Source organism: Ursus maritimus, unplaced genomic scaffold, assembly GCF_017311325.1.
Source record: "Ursus maritimus isolate PB19 unplaced genomic scaffold, ASM1731132v1 scaffold_31, whole genome shotgun sequence".
NCBI classification, from domain to species: domain Eukaryota; kingdom Metazoa; phylum Chordata; class Mammalia; order Carnivora; family Ursidae; genus Ursus; species Ursus maritimus.
The window spans coordinates 7,329,246-7,353,506 of record NW_024425675.1 but is presented as its reverse complement, the minus strand read 5'-3'; positions in this window follow the sequence as shown (position 1 = coordinate 7,353,506).

Genomic DNA, 24,261 nt, shown 5'->3' with positions numbered 1-24,261 from the left:
GTAGCTTCTAGTTCAGTCGATCTGGGGTAGGGCCTGATTTTCAACCAAGTCTGAGGTAAGGCGGATGCTGCTGGTCTGCAGACCACATGCTTTGGGGAGCAAGGCACCAGCAATAGCTCTTGCCAGACTGAACTGCGAATACTTTAAGCTCCCATTCAGGTTCCCTCCATGCACGACCCTTACCTACATGTGCTTCTCCCTAGCTAGGAGCTCTCGGCTGAGTACCTGACTTTAATCCCCACTTCTTGTCCCTCCCTGGCCCTATGTCCTCCCTGCCAACCTAGCCAGCATTTGGGGCTGAGTCTCCCCGGCCTGATTCATGCTCATGCCTCCAGTTTGGCACCTGCGATGTCTTACCGAGGACTCTTCAATACAGCCTTCATCATCTTCGCCAGCGCCTTGAGTCAGGCAATTCTGAATGCCTGAAAGCAGGTTCCTAAGAACCTCACCATGGTCACCCCAGCAAGAAGAAGCAGAAATGGGCTATCCACAACAGGACCCCTGCCCACTATGTGTCATGTCTTGAACTCTGGAGGAAGAAACCTAAATTTCACGTGCCTGAGGATCATAGCATCTTAAACTTGAAAAGAATCTTGGAAGCAGTCTTACAAAATCATCGTGATGAAGGAACTCAAAGTCAGTAATAATAATGACCACTTACTGGACGTTTTCTGTATGCTCTTTAATCTTTACCCCACCCTCGTGAGATAGGTATAATTAGTATGCCCATTTAATAGGTGATAAAACCGAACCTTGCAGTGGTTAAGTAACTTGCCCAGGATCATTCTGCTTCTAAGTGATGCAAACCCAGGTTTCTTTGATTCCACACTCATGCTCCTACCTAAGCTTGAGCAAGGCTTTCAATCAAGAGAAGTTGAGAAATTCTCTCTGCAGCTACACAGCGATACCCGGGACTAGAATCCACGTCATCTGACTCATGGATCTTTCCCCTAGACGATAGGATGTTTTTATCTTAAAGCAAGTTTAATGTCACATGTATCTGGCCCTGAGTCTTGAATTTGAGTACAATGACAATAATAAAAATGGTTTCTCTCTCACAAAGCATTTATAGCTGAATACACAGTAGCATAGAAATACTAGGCAAATCACATCACAACACAGATGAAAGGCTTAATTCTACCAGTTCCTTTTGAAAGGGCACATCAGATTTCCTATTGGATCTGAAATTTGTATACGGGGTACCCACTACTGAATACACAATGCCTCCATGACATAGCACTTTTGAGAGCTATTCCCACACATAGGTTGTATCTACCAAACTTCAAAAGAATAGATTGAAAAAAATGTTTCAAGCCAATGAATCAGTTGTTTGATGTTGTATGTGACAAAGACCTTCCTTAGACTGACTAATCTTCCAAATAACAGACTGGCTTTTTGTATTGTAAATGTTGCTGCAATGTCAAGTTCTTCCTTGGGCACTGAAATTCTGGAGTTGTGGACTAGTTGTTTTGTCCAGGTTAGTAAAGCGATAGGAGTTTAATGGACTGGAGGTAAGGGCAGGTAAGAAAAAGAATTACTAAGAGATTATCTGAACTTGTCAGAGAATCCAGAACAAGAGTTGTTGACCAACATGCTACAACAACCCATTTCCTAGGAAGTATCCCAAACCTACTGGAATGTCTTGAAGGGTCCTTAGCGGGGCTCAGGGGCTGCAGGGGTGGGCAGGTGGGGGGCAGGGATCCGAAAGGACTGCTTATCTCTACTTTCAGAAACCTCCTTCTTTTTTCTTCTCTGCAAGGCAATGGGGCCCAATTAAATGTCTCGCTTCCTTAACAATAGTCTTTAAGCTCCGCCATTCTCTGCTCCCAAACATGGCTGGCTTAGGACTTCATTTCTCCAGACCAAAGCCTGGCCTGTGCATCCCTCCACCCTCTGTCTGCACCTAGCCACAGCCTCGGGATGTGTTCACCTGTCCCTCAGTGAGAACTTAAGCTATGGGGTTTCCACACCAATATAGCTATAAAGTCCCCAAATCTTAGAATATTAGATTGGGGTAAGGCCTTTGAGAGCGTCCAGATGCTTTCAAGCTGTCCCAGGGTAATGTTTTGTACACAGCAAAAATCTTTATTCCAAACAAATCCCGTTCGGCCACACTCTACAAGAGAAGTTAGGCAGGAGATGCTCGGGGTGAAATAGGGCGTAGGTAGGGTCTCACCAGGTTTCTTCTCTCTTGATTCCTATGTCTTTGAGGTTTTTTCAAAAAAACCCAAGAACTCTCCAGTAAACTGTTCAAAAACCTCTACTAATGGGAACTTCAAACTCAGAGAATACCTTCCCAAGATCCGGGAGTTTATCAGTGTCTGGAGAGTGCCACGCTGCCTGTCACCTGGCACAGAATGCATAACTCTTGGACTTCTAACTCTCTTGAAGAAATGCCTTGTTTCTGTCCAAGACCAGGACTGCTCATGTGAGCCACTTAGGTCAACTCCTCCCTCAGGAAAGTACCCGGGAATGCTATTGAAGTTCCCTGAGGCCCGGAGGGCCGAGTTTCTCTATGGAGCTGACTTTGGTCCCTTACATTCAGACTATTGGGTTGAGATCCAGATGCTACAGTCTGGTGCTCAGAGTGTAATTATACATTCGGATGATGAAACAAAAACAAAACCAAGACTTTGCTAGGTCTGTTATGTGATGGATATATTTGCACTAAATCAGAACATAAGGCAATTCAAGGACTTCACTGTTCGTGGGCAGAGTTCCTCTGCTTGAATAGGCAGGTTATTCACAGTGCTCTTTGCAGCGGCAAGCATGGAGTGTAGGCAGATGTTGGACAATGCTGGCCTACGTGAGGGGGGCCTTTATTTGCCCTACAAGGAGGAAGTGCATGGCATTTTTGGTAGATGTCAATAGCAATGGCTGAAAGACCACAATAAACACCCAGGGCACCCGCGGGAGTAGCCCCCACAGTGGAGGAGGAACACAACACACCAGGGGTCTGGGAGACAGGAAGTCATTGTGCATCAAGCCCCAGAGTGTTCCTTCCCACGGGCCCCCCACAGAAGGCATTGTTTCAGCACCCTGGACACAACTACAGCTTACTCTAGTCCATGACAATAACCCAATTACCAATTTAAAGCTTGACAACAAATGCCCCCAAATCTTTATGGCTTATTAAAAGATGATACCACAGGGTTTTATGTGTGAACACATTGTTTGCTCGAAGCCACTTCTACTGGGAGCCTCTGTGTCCTTCCTTCCCTTGTCTGACAGGTTGACATTGGGCATATTCTTGCTGTAACGCGTCAGACGCATCCCCAAGGTGTCTAAGGGAGCTAATGTCTTCCGTCGAATGGGATGCCTGAGGATGTGGCCCACTGGGGAGTGTGGACTTCAGCATAGAAAGCTAAAAGGGGGCTCAGCAGGACTTGTAGGAACTTGCATAAGATTCGCATCAGGGAAATTCAAATCAAAACCACACTGAGATACCACCTCACGCCAGTTAGAATGGCAAAAATAGACAAGGCAAGAAACAACAATTGCTGGAGAGGATGTGGAGAAAGGGGATCCCTCCTACATTGTTGGTGGGAATGCAAGTTGGTACAGCCACTCTGGAAAACAGTGTGGAGGTCCCTTAAAAAGTTAAAAATTGAGCTACCCTATGATCCAGCCATTGCACTACTGGGTGTTTACCCCAGAGATACAGACGTAGTGAAGAGAAGGGCCATATGCACCCCAATGTTCATAGCAGCATTGTTCACAATAGCTAAATCGTGGAAGGAGCCGAGATGCCCTTCAACAGATGACTGGATTAAGAAGTTGTGGTCCATATATACAATGGAATATTACTCAGCTATCAGAAAGAACGAATTCTCAACATTTGCTGCAACATGGACGGCACTGGAGGAGATAATGCTAAGTGAAATAAGTCAAGTAGAGAAAGACAACTATCATATGATTTCTCTCATCTATGGAACATAAGAACTAGGATGATCAGTAGGGGAAGAAAGGGATAAAGAAAGGGGGGTAATCAGAAGGGGGAATGAAACATGAGAGACTATGGACTCTGAGAAACAAACTGAGGGCCTCAGAGGGGAGGGGGGTGGGGGAATGGGATAGACCGGTGATGGGTAGTAAGGAGGGCACGTATTGCATGGTGCACTGGGTGTTATACACAACTAATGAATCATCGAGCCTTACATCGGAAACCGGGGATGTACTGTATGGTGACTAACATAATATAATAAAAAATCATTAAAAAAAATTATGTTTAATTGCTCAAAACTAAAAAAAATTAAAAAATATAAAAGCTACTGATTAAAAATTTACTATAGATGAAAGAGAGTCAAGAATGTATATAAGTTCCTTTATGCCTAAATAAATTGGTTTAATGCTAAAAAAAAAAAAAAAGATTCGCAGGAGGTAGGTGAAGGCTGTGCTGAGAGAAGATGGAATGGGGAAACAGAAGCCACACAGTCGTTGGCGTATGTGGTTCTTAAGTCTGCAATAAGTAATAACAGCCTTATCTACACTGCCATTCCCCAAAAGGGACTGGCCTGCAAAGGTCCCAAGCCTCCTAAATATCCCAGTAACCTCTCCTGCCAAAACTCCAGGAAGCCCTTACACCAAGAGGACTCAGTTCTCCCTTTTTGAAGGCAGGGCAAAGTCAGTTTCTTCTCGGGAAGAGACAGGAAATTGGGGATTCTCTAAGGGCACTTTTAGAAAATTGAACACAGAACCTTTTATCAGTGAATGCGTAGACGGCTTTAGCCCACAGCCCTCACATTCATCAGAAGCACTTCAGGGAGAGAAAATTAATGACAATCCTAAGTACATAATGACTTTCTGGAGACCAGAAGGCTCCACTCTGATGGTTTGACTGGAGGCTTGCCTCATAGTCATGAAAGATGCTGCCTGTGCGCTTGAACCTGGTATTGGTTCACGCTTCTGAGCAAAGAGCTGCAATGTTGGTATGGGCTACTTAATCTCTTTCCTGGTAACTGAAAGCAACTCAGATTGAGGTCATTGGTAACAGTGTTATATTTGGTCATTTTTAAAAAAAAGAAAGGAAAAAAATTCCTTGCTTTCAGGACTTCTTTTCAGTTTAAACATAAGATCTCAGAGAGCCCTAGGAGAATATTATACCAATCACAAAATAACAGGTTATTGTGCAAAAAGCACTCAAACATGGGTGCAGCCTTCCTGTTAGAGCACATTAGCTCAATGGCATGCCTGCAGACAGAAACCAATTACTCCTGGCCTAGTGTGTAAGTGAAATTGATGCTTTGCACTTTCCAGAACATGAATTGTGCAGTTATTACCCAGCAAGAAAGTTTGAAATGGATTTGGTATGTGCTGCCTTCCTCCTCAATGCCGAGACTGGGAGTGATTGTTTTAGTTCACTTCGATTTACTCAGAGGGATTGTCACCCATTAGACTCTAACATAAATTAAAAAAGAATTCTCACTAAGGTATACATGACTGATACCATAGTTTATTCCTGAAATCAGAGAGAGAGGGAGAAGAAGCCTGGGACTCACCAGGTACCCCAAATGGGGCAAGAGCTTTGTGGAGCTGTTAAAAATTGTTGTTTGAAGGGGAGACTGGAGACAGGTGGAGGAGGGCTTCATGGTTTTGTGAAGTGGCCTCACTGAGGTATTTTGCTACAAAGAAAGGATCTTGGGAACAATGAAGCCGCATCCTAGATTGCCTGAAGCAAACTTCTGATGCTTGAGCTGGTTGACTCATCCTGACCGCCTTCCTGGTTCTGCGGGGGAGCTGGGCTAGGCCATTTAATGTTCTTCTCTAATTACTTGTGTCTGTATTCATGTCATTAGAGTGTAAACAGGTTTATAATGGGCTTGAGTTTTGTGTGCTGAGATCAAAGGCAAGCCAGTTGGAAGATGGCAAAGAGAGGAAGAAGGGAGAAGAAGACAGAAGACAGGGTAGTTCTGGCATTTCTACTGCTCCATGGCAGGGGTGGGCCTGCTGTGGCATGGTAATGGCAATTGGTTCTTCAGAAGCCAAGGTCCTGGCTTGCCCAGAGCCACTCTTGCTGGGGTTCAGGGGTTGGCTTTGTCTGGAGCCTCAGGAAGCTGTTCACCTACTCCTTCCAAAGACCAGGGACCTTTGGGGTTTGAGAAGCAGCATTTCACAAGGAGGGAAGGAAGCAGGAGCAATGGGGTGTTAACTTCCTCAAGGCAGCGTCCAAATCCAGTGGTTGGATTTGCAGAGGTCTGCCAGCCCTTGCCCTGGGCCATGAGAGTTTCTGGAAGAGCACAAGCAGGGCTGGTCTGTCCTCTCTTGGATAACAACTGGGACCAGATCTCCTTTTACAGAAGGTGACCTGCATTGACACCATATCCATGGGTCTGTACTCTGCTTCCCTCTCCTCAAGTGCTATGGCACATGGATCCTTCTTCACCTGGTGTCCTCAAACCTTAGCTACTGTAAGGGAGGAAAACTTTTCTCTACCCTCTTAGGTTCCTCCACTGGACCCTGCACATTAGACTGACAAGACAGAGTAAGAAGAGAAAGGGCATACACATTTTATTCAACATTAATATTTTAAGGTTTGTGTGCACAGAAGACTTCAGAGAAAAGAAATGAAGCCCCAAAGAAGTGATTAAACTTGGAAGACTTATATACCATTTTAACAAAGAACAATAAATTGTGGGGAAGTGACAAGACAAAGGAAAGGGGGGGTTGGGCTTCTAGGGGCAGTAAATTGTAAAAGGTAAACATATGGGGTAAACTAATGGAAGTTAAGGGTCAGTTAGGAAGGTTTTGTCCATGCACTCATCTCCGGGCCATCTCCAACTCTGGTGACAAAAGTTGTTCTTCCCTTCCTGGTACAGGAGTGAGGGACACCCCCATAGCAGACACTCATGCTCTGTTTTTAGGCAGATAGTGGAGGAACATCTTGCTTTTCTTGTGTGTACTTTGTCTTTGCCTTCAGAGCCAACTAATCCTTATTTCATAGTGGCACAATTTGGGGTGGCAAAATCTGATTCCCTTCACTACCCAAAGCTCGTCAAGCCTTCTGATGGGGACCAAGGGTCACCTAGGTAGTTCACGAGCATGCCTAGAACATAATTAGACACATATGTGAGGACAGGAGCAGGCCCTCAAAGGCAAAGCCATGCCATTTACAAGGTAGCTATCCACCGCCATTGCACTTGCCTTTAAAAAAAGAATACTATTTTAAAAATTTTTATTGAGGTACAATCTTTTACTTAAAATAGCTACATCTTATGTGTAGATTTATATAGCTTTGTCTAATCTATGTACTCATGTAAATAGCACCCAATAAGATTTAAAACATTTCCAGCACCCCAGACATGATCTTCCCAGTCACTCCCCCATCTCAGAGGTGATCACTGTTCTGATTTCTGTTTCTGACATCCTTTGTCTACTCAGGCAGTGACTCTATGGGCGGAGCTTTCATGTCCCATCACAGACCTGGACCTCGGCTCAGCCCCTTCTCTGCCAGGCCTGCATTTGTTCGAATACACCAGGTGTGGGGCAGGTTTATAGAAAGTGGATGGCCGAGATATTAAAAGGGAAGGATAGGAAACTAAAAGAAGAGAATGGTAAAGTGTTTCTGATCTGCCTGTGGCTCTGGATTCTGATTGATCAGGATGGGAGGCAGTTCTTGCTTGATTAAAGAGGGAAGTATGCAGAGGGGAAAAAAAAGAAGATGGATGAGAAAAACCTGTCCATGGGGTGAAAGGCAGTATGGTCTCAGGGAAAACAGTCTGGGGTCAGGCGGACCTGGCTTTGGATCCTCTATCACTAACTTTATGACCTTGAAATGTTCCCAACTTCCTCATCGGTTGAATTGGACTAATAATTTGGAGGCTATCAAGGAAGGATGTAATGAGGTTTAAATGAGATAATGTGTATGAAAGACTTCATGCATTGCCTAACACTCACTACGATGGGTGCTTAATATATAGTCGTAGTTTCTTATTGCTGCTAGGTAATCCCAACTCTGGCCAATAGTTTTATTTATTTATTTATTTATTCATTCATTCATTTATTTATTTATTTTTAAAGCTCAAAATGGTCCACGGGATATGGATCTTCTAAGATCAGCGAAGAGGCTTTCACTTTGTGATGATACGTTAGAGACACTAGCATTTTCTTATCATGGAACAAATTACACGGTGGTCACAGGATGTGCTAAATGAGCAAAATCACATGTTTCCTATTAGTGCTACTGCCACTGCGAGGAAACAACTAACGTAATTTTGTATAACTACATTAACCACAGTATATTTCCACTCGGCCAATAAAATGACAACTCATTCAGGATTTATAGGTCCTGTTTTTAAATATATAAAAAGTCATTATTAAAGAGAGTTTGTCTGTTACTGTGAACTGGGTTTCTTCCAAACTTCTATTTCCACAACAGACCACCAAGTAAAAAACAAAACAAAACAAAACAAAAACTGATGGATATGTGTTCAAAACCAAAATAAAACAAACAACCAAAAAAAAAAAAAAAAACCCAACCAAAAAAAAACCCCAAGCCCCAATTAAGCAACTTAGTAATCAAATAAGACCAGAAATACTGTCTTCACATGGATCCGTCTATTATGGGGAAAAAAAAAAAAAAAAAAAGATGGCACAATCCAAGTTCCAGTCCAGAATATAAGCCAGACCAGACAAAGCTGGTTGAGCACATGGAAAGTTTTCTGGGTGTTGATTTGGGTTCACATTCAAAATTCAGAGAGAAGAAATAAGCCGCTGTACGGTGGGAATTGCTGGGTCAACTGCAGTCAGAGACTCATACATAGACACTAAAAACCTCCCACTCAACTAAACGTCTGTGAGAAAGGGCATGTTTCATATCTATAAAGTAGGGTGATAAGAGAAAGGTTTAGGGTACCTCTGTTTCTTTTTTTTTCTTTTTTTTTTAGAGAGGGAGAGAGAGAGGGAGGGGCAGAGGAAGAGGGAGACAGAGAATCTTAAGCAGCCTCCATGCCCAGCGCAGAGCCAGAAGTGGGGTTCAATCTTATAGCCCCGAGATCATGAGCTGAGCCAAAATCAAAAGTTGCTTACTTCACCAAGTGAGCCACCAAGGCACCTCAGGGTACCACTGTTTCTGATTACGATGTGGAAAGTAAAAAGAGGCTCCCACTCTTACCCAATAACCAAAACAAGACGAATTAATGGGAAGAGGAGAAAGATACTATAGATGGCAGGTGGGTGGTAAAAATCCACCAAACTTGTAAGTAATTGTAATGACAGGGTTTGAGATAATGTGGAAAAGTAGAATGCTTTGCAAAGAGGCTCAGCCACAGAGCAAATCTGTGCCCACCTTTCAACTTTTTAATACAGTTTTTACCCAGTTAATGGGCAATGTGTTGAAGGCTGGGAGCAGAGAACTGAGAGAGATTCCCCCCTGAGGCATGAGGGATCTTACCCAAGTGGGAGGCAGGTGCCTTCTAAAGATGGAGGGCAGGGCAGGAGAGCTGAGAGAGCATCTGAGGCACTGTGGGCTTTCAATGACCAAACGGGAGGGAACAGTCACTCTAGGCTTTCACATTTTAGAAGAATGGGGGTACTTCCAGAGAGCTTACCAGTAACCCTGGCAGCCAGGCCATAAAGCAAAGAAATATCTCCTATGGCTTGGAACACTGGCATCTTTGGGTAAGCCAAAAATCTCTGGACTCTGTCAGGTGCTCAGATTCTAAGATCTGCTGAAGGGAAAAACTGACCTCTCTCAAAACATTTGAAGCCAGTGGAGAACTGAATCAAAACTGAAACAAAGTTCAGATCCAACCTGACTACATATCAGATGAACCGAGCTCTCCAAGTTCGAAGCCTTACAGAAGAGATATGACATCTCTTAGAAATATTTACTTCTTTTGCTAGCGTTCTTTTGTATAAAATGTTCATCATTCAATAAAAATTATGAGACATTTGAAGGTGAAAAAAAAGTGACCCGTGGTCAAGAGAGGGAATAGCCAATAGAAACACACCCAGAGATGGTACAGATAGGAATTTTTTTTTTAGATTTTATTTATTTATTTATTTATTCGACAGAGATAGAGAGAGCAAGTGAGAGAGGGAACACAAGCAGGGGGAGTGGGAGAGGAAGAAGCAGGCTCATAGCGGAGGAGCCTGATGTGGGGCTCGATCCCGAAACGCCGGGATCACTCCCTGAGCTGAAGGCAGACGCTTAACCGCTGTGCCACCCAGGCGCCCCCAGATAGGAATTTTAAAATAACAGTGATAAGTATGCTAAAGGATATAGTGCAAAAGGAAACAACATGGAGAAAAATATGAGAATTTCAGTAGAGGGATGGACACAGTGAAAAAGAAGCAAAAGAGGGCTCCTGGGTGACTCAGTCAGTTAAGCATCCGACTCTTGATTTCGGCTCAGTCATGATCTGGGGGTCCTGGGATGAAACCCCACATCAGGCTTTGTGCTCAGAGGGGGGTCTTCTTGAGGATTCTCTCTCCCTTGCCTCCTCCCCTGCTCATGCTCTCTCTCCTCTCTCTAAAACAAACAAAAAAAAGTTTTTTAAAAAGCAGCAAAGAAATGGTAGTGAGATTCCGCTTATAACCAAGATGGAGTAACAGTGACTAGATTTACGCTTCTGTGTGAAACAAAAAATAACCAGAAAAAATACAGAAAACAAAGGTTTTTCAGGACACTGGACCTTCAGCATCAGAAAATAATGATTCCTCAAACACAGAAAAGAAGCAAGAGGTGAGTCCTGTGAATGACTCAGGTTTTGCCTTATAAATGTTTTCAGGCTGTGACACAGAGGACAATCCAGATGGAACCCAGAAAACTCTGAGTTTAGGAGATGGAGCTGAACATTCAAGAAGAGCAAGTTTGCCAAAGTTGGTAGGATAGAATACCAGAGAGGGAAAAGCTGCCTAAGGAAAGATCTCTGGATGGCTACAGAGGGTCCTTTATGAGTATTCAGCAGAGTACTGATCAGTGCATGTCTGTGAATTCCCCTGAGGCTGGGGAAAAAATCACCTGGAAATATGGGAGGGGACAGTAGCTGGTGCCCACACAGGGCTGAAAATTATGCTTGTTCCCACAACTTAGAGAAGAAAAATCTTATAAAATCTACATTGCATAGTGTACTGGGAAGTGTCTTATCCTAGTAGCGGGAAATGATTAGTCCTAGATTAAGTACTGTTCTGATCTTGCGCAAAAGATACCTTAGAAATAAGACCTGAAAAGTTCAAATTTTTTTCAAGCAACATAACTGCACTTCAGAATAAAGATTAGGCATATTTACAGGAGTACAAAAATGTCCTGAATCTAATAAGGTAAAATTCACAATTCATCCAATAAAATATTACCAAGCATATGAAAAAATCAGGAAAATATGACATATAATAAGAAGATAATCCATCAAAACTGACCCAGAAGCAAGATAAGTGTTAAAATTAGCAGAAAAGGACATTAAAGCAATTATTATACCTGTGTTCCATAGTTCAAATCAAGACATGGGAGATATTAAATAAAAGACTGAAATCAAACTTTTAGAAATGAAAACTACAATGTCTGATGTGAAAATACAGTGGTGGTATTAGTAACAGATTAGACATGTCGGAAGAAAAGACTAGTAGGCTCAAGGACATGCCAATAGAAACAATTCAAAATGAAACACGAAGAGATAAAAGAACACAAAAATGAAGAGACTTCAGTGAATGACAGAAAAACTGCGAGTCAGGGGCGCCTGGGGGCTCAGTCGGTTAAGCATCTGCCTTCAGCTCAGGTCATGGTCCCGGAGTCCCGGGATTGAGCCCTACGTTGGGTTCCCTGTTCATTGGACAGTCTGCTTCTCCCTCTCCGTCTGCTCACCCCTCTTCCCCCTCCACCCGCTTGTGCTCTCTCTCTCTCAAATAAATTAAATCTTTAAAAAAAAATTTTTTTAAAGGAAAAAAAAAAAGAAAAAATCTAAGTCAACTAATATACATATAATTACAGTCCCTGAAGAGGAAGAAACACTGTGGGGTAGAAAAGAAATTTGAAAAAAATAATAGCCAAAAAAAAAAAAAAAGTTCAGATTGGATGAAAAGTATAAATTCACACATCCGAGAAAATCAGCAAACTCCAAGCACAAAAAACTTGAAGAAAATTACAAACCATATCATAATCAAATGGCACAAAACCAATGATAAAGAGAAAATCTGAAAAGCAGCCAGAAAAAAAGAAAAAGACAAGTAATATACTGAGAACAAAGGTAACAACAGATTTCTTATTGGAAAGAATGCAAGTGAGAAGAAAGTGTAGCAACGTCTTTAATTTATAGAAGGGAAAAAACAAAAGAATACAAAACTGTCAGCCAAGGATTCTATACCCAGTGAAAAACTAATTTGAAAGTGATGGCAAGGGGGCGCCTGGGTGGCACAGTGGTTAGGCGTCTGCCTTCGGCTCAGGGCGTGATCCCGGCATTATGGGATCGAGCCCCACGTCAGGCTCCTCTGCTGTGAGCCTGCTTCTTCCTCTCCCACTCCCCCTGCTTGTGTTCCCTCTCTCGCTGGCTGTCTTTCTCTGTCAAATAAATAAATAAAATCTTAAAAAAAAAAAAAAAGAAAGTGATGGCAAATAAATCTTATTTTTTCAGACTTACAAAAACTAAGAATTATACCAGAAGTATTGAAGGGACTCCTTCAGGCTAAAGGCAAATTATAGCAGAGGGAAATATATTCTACACAAAGAAAAGAAGACTGTCAATAATAAATCAAGGGAAATACAATATTGGTGTATTTGATCTCTTTAAAAGTAATTTACTGTTTAAATGAAAAAAATAGGGAAGTTTTAACATGTGAAAGTAAAATGCGTCAAAGGGACCAAAGGAAGGAAGGAAAGGAAATGTGCTGTTATAAAGGGTAGAACACATGGGGTGGTATAATATTACCTGAAGGTAGACTGTGGCAAGTTAGAGATTTATACCAAACCGTAATGCAACCACTAAAATAAGAAGACATTTTGAAGACATTAGGGCCCACTTAGATAATTCAGAATAATCTCCGCACCTCAGGATTCTTAACTTAATTACATCTGCAAATATCTCTTTTCCAAATCAGGTAACAGTCAACAGGTTCCAGGGATTAGGAAGTGAACATATCGTTGGGGCCACCACTCAGCCCACTACAGCAAAGTTCTCATCTGGAAGCTTGACTGGGGAAGGATCTGTTTACAAACTTACACATTTGTTGGCAGAATTCAGTTCTTTGTGGTTGTAAGACTGGAGGCTTCTGTTTCTTGATGGCTCTTGACCAGAGGCTGCCACTAGTTCCAAGAAACCACCCACAGGTCCTGGCCATCAGAGGGTTCCCCAAATGGACATTTCCTTCCTCAAATCCAGCAAAGGAAGGAGAGAGTCCAGAGAGACAGGTGTTACAATCTTGTGTAATATAATCATACACATGGAATCACATACATCCTACCACCTCTATCATACTTTATTGGTTAGGAGAAAGTCATAGGTCCTATCTATATTCAAGGGGAGGGAATTACGCAAGAGTATGAATATAGGTGGGGGGTCGTGGAAGTCTGTCTGCCACTATCTGCTTTCTGGCCCTTAATGATTAATGGCCTTCCCACATATAAAATACATTCACCCCTTCCTAAGAGTCTCAACTGCTCCAAGCCCAGAGTTGCATTATCTGAATTCGGCTGGGTGTAGGTGAGGCCCTTGGGAATAGTTCCTCTCTCAATCTGTAAAGCTAAAGATACAGATTATCTTCCCCCAACACGCCCAACAGATAATTGTGGGAGAGTCATAGGACAGCGGCTATAAACATTCTTGTACAAAAAGGAGAAAATGGAAGGTGAGAAGAACTCATTGGTCCACAGTAATTCTGAAATTTAGCTTGGAAATTGTTGAGTTCTTTGATTAGATTCAAACTCTTGGGAATAATTCTCCATGGTTCTAGAATCAGCTTCTGGGATCTTAAATCTACCTTTTGAGTTATTTTTCCTTTTTTTAATGAAAGGTTGCACATTGTGATATTGTGATTTATAGTAAAAAATATATATTTTATCTTTGTCCCTACTTATTCATCCCTGTTTTCAAACTCATAAAACTCTTGAACTTTCCAAAGTGATGAGGGCAAGAAAGGTTTATTTTGTTATGTTAATGAGGTGACTTTTGGAAAGTCCTTGTGTAACCAAAGAATGGGGGTTGATTGCCAGGAGCTGAGTAGTTTTGTTTTGTTTTATTTTGTTTGAAGAGAGAGAGCACGCAGGTGCATGAGAGTGCAAATGGGGGGGAGGGGTAGGGAGGGCAGAGGGAAGGGAAAGAAAGAATCTCAAACAAGCTCCATGTTCAGTGTGGAGCTTGACGCAGGGCTCGATCTCACGACCCTGAGATCATGACCCTGATACCACAACCTGAGCGAAACCAAGAGTTGGACACTCAACCAACTGAGCCACCCAGGCACCTCTTTATCAACCTGCTCCTTAACAGTAGAATTTGGGGTCATAACAGTCTACTTTCATTTTGCTCTCTGTATTTTTTTAACCCCAAATAGATATTTTAATATATGCATTATATTAAATATTTAGTGTCTTTATACATATTTAACCACATGAATCCCGTGGACAAGATATCAATCATAAAACAATTACTTCTGTTTATAGATGCTTTGTATTCGTGTTATGGTCCTAAATGCAACAATTGATTGGTTTTTCAATTTAGCAAATAAAGAAAAATTAAAATTTTTTAACAAATTAAAAAGACATCTTGAAATTAAAGCTCACTGTTAATTATTGTGGCTCTGAATATGGAGGCAGGATTTGGGAGAAAGCCTTTCCCCAAACTCATTAACATTTTTCATCATTCTCTTTTTTTTTCTTTCAATAAACTTCTTTTTTTAATTTAAAGTCAATTAATTAGCATATAATGTATTATTTGTTTCAGGAGTACAGGTCTGTGATTCATCAGTTTTATATAATACCCAGTGCTCATTACAACACATACCCTCCCCAATGTCCATCACCCAGTTACCCTATCCTCCCACCCTCCTCCCCTCCAGCAACCCTTAGTTTATTTCCTAAGATTAAGAGTCTCTTTTGTTTTTTCTCCCTCTCTGGTTTCATCTTGTTTCATTTTTTCCTCTCTTCCCCTATGATCCTCTGCCTTGTTTCTTAAATTCCACATATCATTGAGATAGTGAGATCATATAATTGTCTTTCCCTGATTGGCTTATTTCGATCAGGATAATACCCTCTAGCTCCATCCACGCCATTGCAAATGGCAAGATTTCATTTTTTGATGATTGCATAATATTCCATTGTGTGTATATGTGTGTGTGTGTGTGTGTGTGTGTGTGTGTGTGTGTGTATCACAACTTCTTTATCCATTCATCTGTTGAAGGACATCTGGGCTCTTTCCATGGTTTGGCTATTTTGGACATTGCTGCTGTAAACATTGGGGTGCAGGTGCCCTTTGGATCTCTCCTCCTTCATTCATGATTTTATTAATTTGGGTCCTTTCTCTTTTCTTTTTGATAAGTCTAGCCAGGGGTTTATCAATCTTATTAATTCTTTCAAAGAACCAGATCCTAGTTTTGCTGATCTATTCTACTGTTCTTTTGGTTTCTATTTCATTGATTTCTGCTGTAATCTTTATTATTTCTCTTCTCCTGCTGGATTTAGGCTTTATTTATTGTTCTTTCTCCAGCTCCTTTAGATGTAGTGTTAGGTTGTATATTTGAGATCTTTCTTATTTCTTAATAAAGGCTTGTAGTGCTATATTCTTCCCTCTTAGGACCGCCGTTGCTGCATCCCAAAGATTTTGAACAGTTGTGTTTTCATTTTCATTTGTTTCCATGAATTTTTTAAATTCTTCTTAATTTCCTGGTTGACCCATTCATTCTTTAGTAGGATACTCTTTAACCTCCATGTATTTGAGTTCTTTCCAACTTTCTTCTTGTAATTGAGTTTGAGTTTCAAAGCATTGTGGTCTGAATATATGCAGGGAATGATCCCAATCTTTTGGTACTGGTTGAGACCTGATTTGTGACCCGGTATGTGGTTTGTTCTGGAAAATGTTTCATGTGCTCTAGAGAAGAATGTGTATTCTGTTGCATTAGGATGGAATGCTCTGGATATACCTGTTAAGTCCATCTGGTCCAGTGTGTCATTCAAAGTCCTTACTGTTGATCTTCTGCTTATATGATCTGTCCGTTGCAGTGAGGGGGGTGTTAAAGTCCCTACTATTATTGTATTATTATCGATGTGTTTCTTTGATTTTGTTATTAATTGATTTATACAATTGGCTGCTCCCATGTTAGGGGCATAAATATTTACAATTGTTAGATCTTTTTGTTGGATAGACTCTTTAATTATGATATAGTGTTTTTCTTCATCTCTTATTACAGTCTTTGGTTTAAAATCTAATTTGTCTGGGCGCCTGGGTGGCACAGCGGTTAGGCGTTTACCTTCAGCTCAGGGAGCGATCCCGGTGTTGCGGGATCGAGCCCCACGTCAGGCTCCTCCACTGTGAGCCTGCTTCTTCCTCTCCCACTCCCCCTGCTTGTGTTCCCTCTCTCGCTGGCTGTCTCTATCTCTGTCAAATAAATAAATAAAAATCTTAAAAAATAAATAAATAAATAAATAAAATCTAATTTGTCCAGAAACCCTAGTGTGAGAAAAAGAAAGATAAGAGTTCTGATCATGATTCTTTTCTAAAATGTAACATTCTGCATTTGTTTGAGATTTCATTAGACTTTTATGGAAGGGGTGATGAGGAAAACTGGAAAAGATGAAATAACCTTCCATGAAAATGTTCTTTTCGATGATAGGATGTTATTCACTGTACACCGTGCTAATCAGGACAGCATAATTCAAGTCATTTATTTATGAAAGACAAATATATTTCTTAATAAGGGAGCTCAAAGCAGACTATAGACTAGGACATGTGCACGTGTCTCACTTTTTTCTTGTGTATTTACTTGGAACAAAGGGAATTACTTTCTGTGAAGAACACTGTTTTTTGAGTACTACCACTTAAGGACAAATGATTGCAGATACCTTGGGAACTTCTGGAGGTTAAAATATTTTATGTTCAAATTGCTGTGTTGGTATTTGAACTGGATGTCTACTTAGAGAGGAAGAAGTAGAACAGGCCACTTTCTATATCGATGGAGGTTAGCTTTGTTCATATTTGTATAGGCAGGGATAAGGGCAATGCCAGGCACAAGAAACCTACTAAAAAGTATTTGCTGAAATTGCGCTACTGGGTATTTACCCCAAAGATACAGATGTAGTGAAGAGAAGGGCCGTATGCACCCCAATGTTCATAGCAGCATTGTCCACAATAGCTAAATCGTGGAAGGAGCGAAGATACCCTTCAACAGATGACTGGATTAAGAAGATGTGGTCCATATATACAATGGAATATTACTCAGCCACCAGAAAGAATGATTTCTCAACATTTGCTGCAACATGGACAGGACTGGAGGAGATAATGCTAAGCGAAATAAGTCAAGCAGAGAAAGACAATTATCATATGGTTTCACTCATTTATGGAACATAAGAAGTAGGGAGATCGGTAGGAGAAGAAAGGGAAGAAGAAAGGGGGGGTAAACAAGGGGGAATGAAGCATGAGAGACTATGGACTCTGGGAAACAAACTGCGGGCTTCAGAGGGGAGGAGGTGGGGAATGGGATAGGCTGGTGATGGGTAGTAAGGAGGGCACATATCGCATGGTGCACTGGGTGTTATACGCAACTAATGAGTCATGGAACTTTACATCAAAAACTAGGGATGTACTGTATGGTGACTAACATAATACAATAAAAAATATTATTATTAAAAAAATAATAAAATAAAATCTAATTTGTCCGATATAAGGATTGCCACCACAGCTTTCTTTTGATGTCCATTAGCATGATAAATTCATATCTTTCAATAGTTACCCTGAAGGTGAGAGGATGTTCTCTGTATTTTTAGTCCAAGTTGACAGTGCTCCTTCTGAAACAACATTCTCAAAAACTTTGTGGGTCTCCCACGGCTTTTCTTGGGTTTTGCTCCATTAGACAAAAGCTGGACTTACAGATATTTTTGAAAAAGCACGATTCTACCTCTGGTTTCTGCTGGAATCAGTGGCTAAGGGGCAATACCCTTACATTTCCTAGAGGATCTGTGGTTCGATTAAGATCTGTGAGGCACACCCCCAACATTTGAAAAGGCTCTTTGTTTGGCCAAATACCATGACCTTTTGATCTTTCTGAAATTTTAGCAAAAGATCATAGAGTCACACCCTCAGCTTTTTCTCTGGCGGGCACTTTCCTGAGAGAGCTTGGAAGCTGTCTCTCAATATTAACATTCATGAACATGTTTTACCAATTGGAGAGGCTGAGAATTTTCAAAATCATCAAGTCTTGGTTCCTTTTAGTTCAACAGTTTTCCTTCAATTTCTCTCTCTTCACACACTTTCTTCTAAGTAGTGGGAAGAAACCAAATGGCATCTTCAACACTTTGTTGTGAAGTACCCTTAGATAACTAAGTTCATCATTTACAAGTTCCACTTTCCACGTAATTGCAGAACACCGCTGTGCTAAGCTCGCGGTCACTAGCTAACTGGGATCTTCCTTCCTCCAGTTTCCAACACGTTCCTCACTTCCTTTTGAGTCCTCACTGGCATATCCTTAATGTTCAGATTTCTATTAACAGTGTTTCCAAGACAATGCAAGCTTTCTCTGCTGTGCTCTTCCAAATTCCCCTAGTATCTGTCCATGGCCCAGTTCCAAAACCACTCCCACATTTTTAGACATTTGTTATATTGACACTCTGATTCCATTACCAAAATCTGTATCAGTTTTCTTATGCAACATCACAACATAAGCAGCAACATAACAACATAAGCAGCAACATAACAACAAGCTTAGCAGCTTAGAACACAACATATACATATATTATTTTTCAATTCTTGTAGGTCTGGAGTCTGGGCATGGTTTAGCTGGCCTCTCTGTAACCAAGCTGTTGGACTAGGTTCTCATCTGGGGAGGGAAGTGTTTCCAAACTCATGAATTTGTTAGCAGAATTCAGTTCTTTGTGACTGTAATACTGAAGAATTCTGTTTCCTGATGGTCGTTGGCCAGAAGTTGCTCTCGGCTTCTAGCAGCGAGCTGCAGTGCCTTGCCATGCGCGAGGCCACACTCAAAGCCGGAAGGGAGTGAGATAATCCTGTAAGACGAGCGCTACGATTTTATGCTGTGCAATCACATGATCACATACATCCTCTCAACTTTGCTGCATGTTATTGGTTAAAGCGAGTCACAGTTCATGTCTACAGTCAAGGGGAGGAGATGATATGAGAGTATAAATGTCAAAAGGTAGAGATTCAAGAGACCATATTCTACCTGTCTGTCATGATGATCAAGTGGGCTTTATCCCTATAATTCAAAGTCACTTTCATATTCAATAATTAATCGATTTCGTTTCCCACATTAACAAACTGTAAAAGAACCCTTGGATCCTCTCCATAATAGAGAAAAAATTCTTTAAAAAATCTAGAACTCATTTTGAACAAAAATTCTTAGCAATCTGGGAATAGAAATGAATTTTCTCATCTGACAAAGGGCATGTACAAGAAAGCCTCCAGCTAAAGTTACGCTTAATGGTGAAAGAAAAGACAATTTTCCCATAGGATAAGGAGAGGGAGTGATGGAAAGAGACAGAGATAGACAAAAAGAGAGAACAATGTCTCTGAGATCTCTGGGACAATATCAAGCCATCTTCTATGCATGTAATTGGAATCCATGAAGAGAGGAAAGAGGGAAGAGAAGAGATATTTGAAGAGATCTAGCAGAAAAGTTTGAAAGATTTAAGAAAGACACAACCGACACATTCAAGAAGCTCAATGAGTCCAATGCAGGATGAATATTGTAGTTAAACTGCAGAAGAACAAAGATAAAAAGCAAGTCTTGAAAGTAGCCAGAGGAAAAAAAAAGATAGAGCACAGAGAATGCAACAATGACACACAAAAAATCGAGCAAGGAAAGCAGGAAGAAAATTGAATTACACCTTCAAAGTGCTAAAAGATAAAATAAAATAATTTACCTAGCACTCTACATCCGGAGAAAATATCACTCAAAGAAAGGAAGGTCAAATACAGGCAAAGTCTCACCACAAAAAAAAGCTGAGAGAATTCATCTCAACGACCCACAGTATAAGAAAAGTTAATGGAGGTTTTCAGGCTAAGGGAAAATGATACCAAATGAAACCCTAGAACTCCCAGAAAGAATCGAGACTACCAGAGAGGGTAAATACATGGGTAAATATTAAAGGATCTCTGTGTGTGTGTGTGTGTGTGTGTGTGTGTGTATAATTAATTTTGTATTTATAGTATATATAAAATATAAAATAACAAAAGCATCGGGTGTGAAGAGTTAAAATGGAATTATACTTTTGTAAAGTTCTTATACTGCACACGAAGTGCTATAATATTATGTAAAAACAGACAGTAAACCTAAATACGCATGTCATCATTTCTACACCAAGCAGAGTTATAGGTTAAACGTCAATAGAGGAGCTAAAGAAAAGCCAACAGAGGAGCTAAAATAGAATACTAAAAACTAGTCATCCAAGGAAAACAGAAAAGTAGGACTAGAGAAGTATAGATATAGATAAATATATATATGAGGAGTAATATATATATTTATTAGAGGAATATATATATGTATCATATATCGCTCAAAAATACGGCATATATAGCTTGATTTCCTCCTCTTGGGAGCAAGCTTCTCCATAGAAAACATGAGTTTCCACCTGTTCCTCCAGTCCTCAGTCTTACTGAAGCAAGACTCAGTAGGGGGTGAGAACCTAAACCACTTCAACATTGCTTTATTGGGAGGGTAATTCTGCCTAAATCTGGAGGTCGATGAGTAGGCCCATTGGTTATCACACTAAACGACCTTCTCCAATTTAATGATACCTAATAAAAATGATTATGTAAGACTCTTTATTTAATCTATTATTTTATTTTACAACATATACAATCCGTGGTGGGATGGAGGACTTCCTTGGAAACTCCAGAACCTATCTGATAGTGATTTGTAAAGATTATGCAAAGTTGGGGCGCCTGGGTGGCTCAGTCGTTAAGCGTCTGCCTTCAGCTCAGGGCGTGATCCCAGCGTTCTGGGATCGAGCCCCACATCAGGCTCCTCCGCTGTGAGCCTGCTTCTTCCTCTCCCACTCCCCTTGCTTGTGTTCCCTCTCTCACTGGCTGTCTCTCTCTGTCAAATAAATAAATAAATAAATAAATAAATAAATAAATAAATAATCTTTAAAAAAAAGGATTATGCAAAGTAGAAAAGTGATACAGTGTAGTGATGAAAATCGAAGGCTCCGATACCAGTCTATTACAGTTTTAATCCCAATTTTAGCCCTTCCTAGTGGTGTCCTTAGGCATTAAATCTCTTTGCCTCAGTGTTTTCATCTGTAAAATGTGGAAAAAACCGGTACCTGCCTTATGGGGCGATTCTATAGCTTATATGAGTTGGTATTTAGAGCGCTTGGGGTAATGTCTCGTACATTGTCAGTAAATGTCAACTACCGTTACTATCTTTTATAGTGTACTTACATACACTATTTGCATTTGAGTAAGAAGTTAAGAACTTATAGATATTATCTTTTTTGTTTGTTTGTTTTTTGAAGGGAGCACCTGGGTGGCTCAGTTGGTTAAGAATCTGACTCTTGATTTTGGCTCAGGTCGTGATCACAGGGTTGTGAGATCGAGCCTTGCATGGGGCTCAGTGGGGAGTGTGCTAGAGATTCTCTTTCTCCCTCTCTCTCTCCCCATCCCCTCCCCTCTCAAACAAATAAATAAATCTTAAAAAAAAAAAAAAAGAATTCATAGCTATTATTGTCAGCACTACGATGGCCAATGCAGAAGAGACACTTGTGTTATTTAGGATACGTTGGCAGAGTGTATAGATATGCTGTAGCAAACAGACCCAATGAGTCAATGGCTTAGAAAGAAATTTATTTTTCAGTCGTGCAACAGTCCAGGGAAGGGAAGACTTACGTGCACACAAACACCTGTACGTGGAGATTTATGGCAGCTTTACTTATGATGGCCCCAAACTGGAAACAACACAGACGTTTTTCAGCAAGTGGAGGGCTAAACGAAATGTTACACATCCATATCAGGGATGACTATTCAGTAAAAAAAAAAAAAAAAAGCGTGGGGGTGCCTGGGTAGCTCAGTCGTTAAGCGTCTGCCTTCGGCTCAGGGCGTGATCCCAGCGTTCCGGGATCGAGTCCCACATCGGGCTCCTCCGCTGGGAGCCTGCTTCTTCCTCTCCCACTCCCCCTGCTTGTGTTCCCTCTCTGCTGGCTGTCTCTCTCCCTGTCAAATAAATAAAATCTTAAAAAAAAAAAAAAGCGTGAACTCTTAATACACAAACCTGGATGAATCTTCAAAGAATAATACCGACTGAAGAAAAAAGGCAATCCAAAAAGATTGTATTCTGTATGATTCCACTTATGTGACATTCTTGAAATGACAAAATTACAAAAACAGAAAACACAGTAGTGGTTGCCAGGGTGGAGGAGGGCTAGAGGTGAAAAGGAAATGGGTGTGACTATAAAAGGCAACAGGAGGGCTCCACGCTCCACGAACCGCGCCCTTCGTGTTGGGAATGTGTACATTACCGCCTCAGTGTTAATATCTTGGTTGTTACATTGTACCATAACTTTACCAGCTATTCCCATGGAGGGCAACACCGAAAAGTATACTCTGGGTCTCTCTATTATTTCTTACAACTTCATGTGAATCTACAATGATCTCCAAATAAACAGATTAATTTAGTTTTAAATCCCATGATGTATTTCCTACAAATAAAAACAAAACAAAAGGATAGAAAACATAACTTGCATTTTTAACGCCTACCTGATGTCCAAAGACAGTTCAAAATTGTCTCTTAAAGGACGAAAACTCACCAGAAAGCTTTTTCTCATTGAAGAAATACAAACACGTTTGTAACAGTTTGCCACGGTGTTGCTCACGCTATGTTCATACTCAACCTACGACCTGAGGTCAATCGTGACTAGTTTTGCTGGGGCAAATGCCATTTTATTCAGAATAGACGACTCTTCAGACAAGCAATCAGATTCTATAAAAGCCAGACCCGCTGCCAGTTTCCAGGGAGAAGCACAAAGGAGGGGCATCCACTGCTCTTGACTTTAATGGTCCCTTTGTGGCTCCAGGATCCAAGGTCTTGGGGTTTCTGACAGCCGGTGCGTTGGAGAAAAGAAATTCTGCTTTCTCCAAAGGGCCGAGTCTCAGCACTTGCGAATGTCATAAAAATGTGACTCGAGGCTCAGGTCTGGTACTGACTGGCTGACCTGCTTTCTCTTTCCCATAAATCCTGCCATGGTTTTAGAGGTCCCCCTTGTGATACCCCTTCCCCTTCATGGCCGGCCTTGATGTCCACTTTCGCCAGATTCTTCTATCTCTTTGAAGAGTAGTCATGTGTTCAAAAAATAGTCGTTCAAAAAATAGTCGTGGAGTCTTGTGCCGAGCATTGGTATACAGTGGTGAACAAGGCAACCCTTAAGTTTCGCCATTATTAACTTCCTTATCTTCCAAGTGTATCTTGTATTTTTTGAGTGCCTTCTGTAAACCGGGAATTAGGCATGAAATTCACTGAAACTTATAAAACGAATTCGATCTAATCCTCGCTGTATAGCTAAAGAAACATAGGCCCAGGATTGCCAAGGGCGCCCAAGTTCACATAGGGACTGTGAGCTGATCCACACTGTAGTATCTCTATTTCTTCCAGCTCTGGACACTGAACCTTGAATTAAGAAACTGAACTGGAACCAAGATGCCCTTCAACGGATGACTGGATTAAGAAGTTGTGGTCCATATATACAATGGAATATTACTCAGCTATCAGAAAGAACGAGTTCTCAACATTTGCTGCAACATGGACAGCACTGGAGGAGATAATGCTAAGTGAAATAAGTTAAGCAGAGAAAGACAATTATATGGTTTCTTTCATCTATGGAACATAAGAACTAGGAAGATCGGTAGGGGAAGAAAGGGATAAAGAAAAGGGGGGGTAATCAGAAGGGGGAATGAAGCATGAGAGACTATGGACTATGAGAAACAAACTGAGGACTTCAGAGGGGAGGGGGGTGGGGGAATGGGATAGACCGGTGATGGGTAGTAAGGAGGGCACATATTGCATGGTGCACTGGGTGTTATACGCAACTAACGAGTCATCGAACTTTGCATCAGAAACCAGGGATGTACTGTATGGTGACTAACATAATATAATAAAAAAACGTAAAAAAAAAAAAAA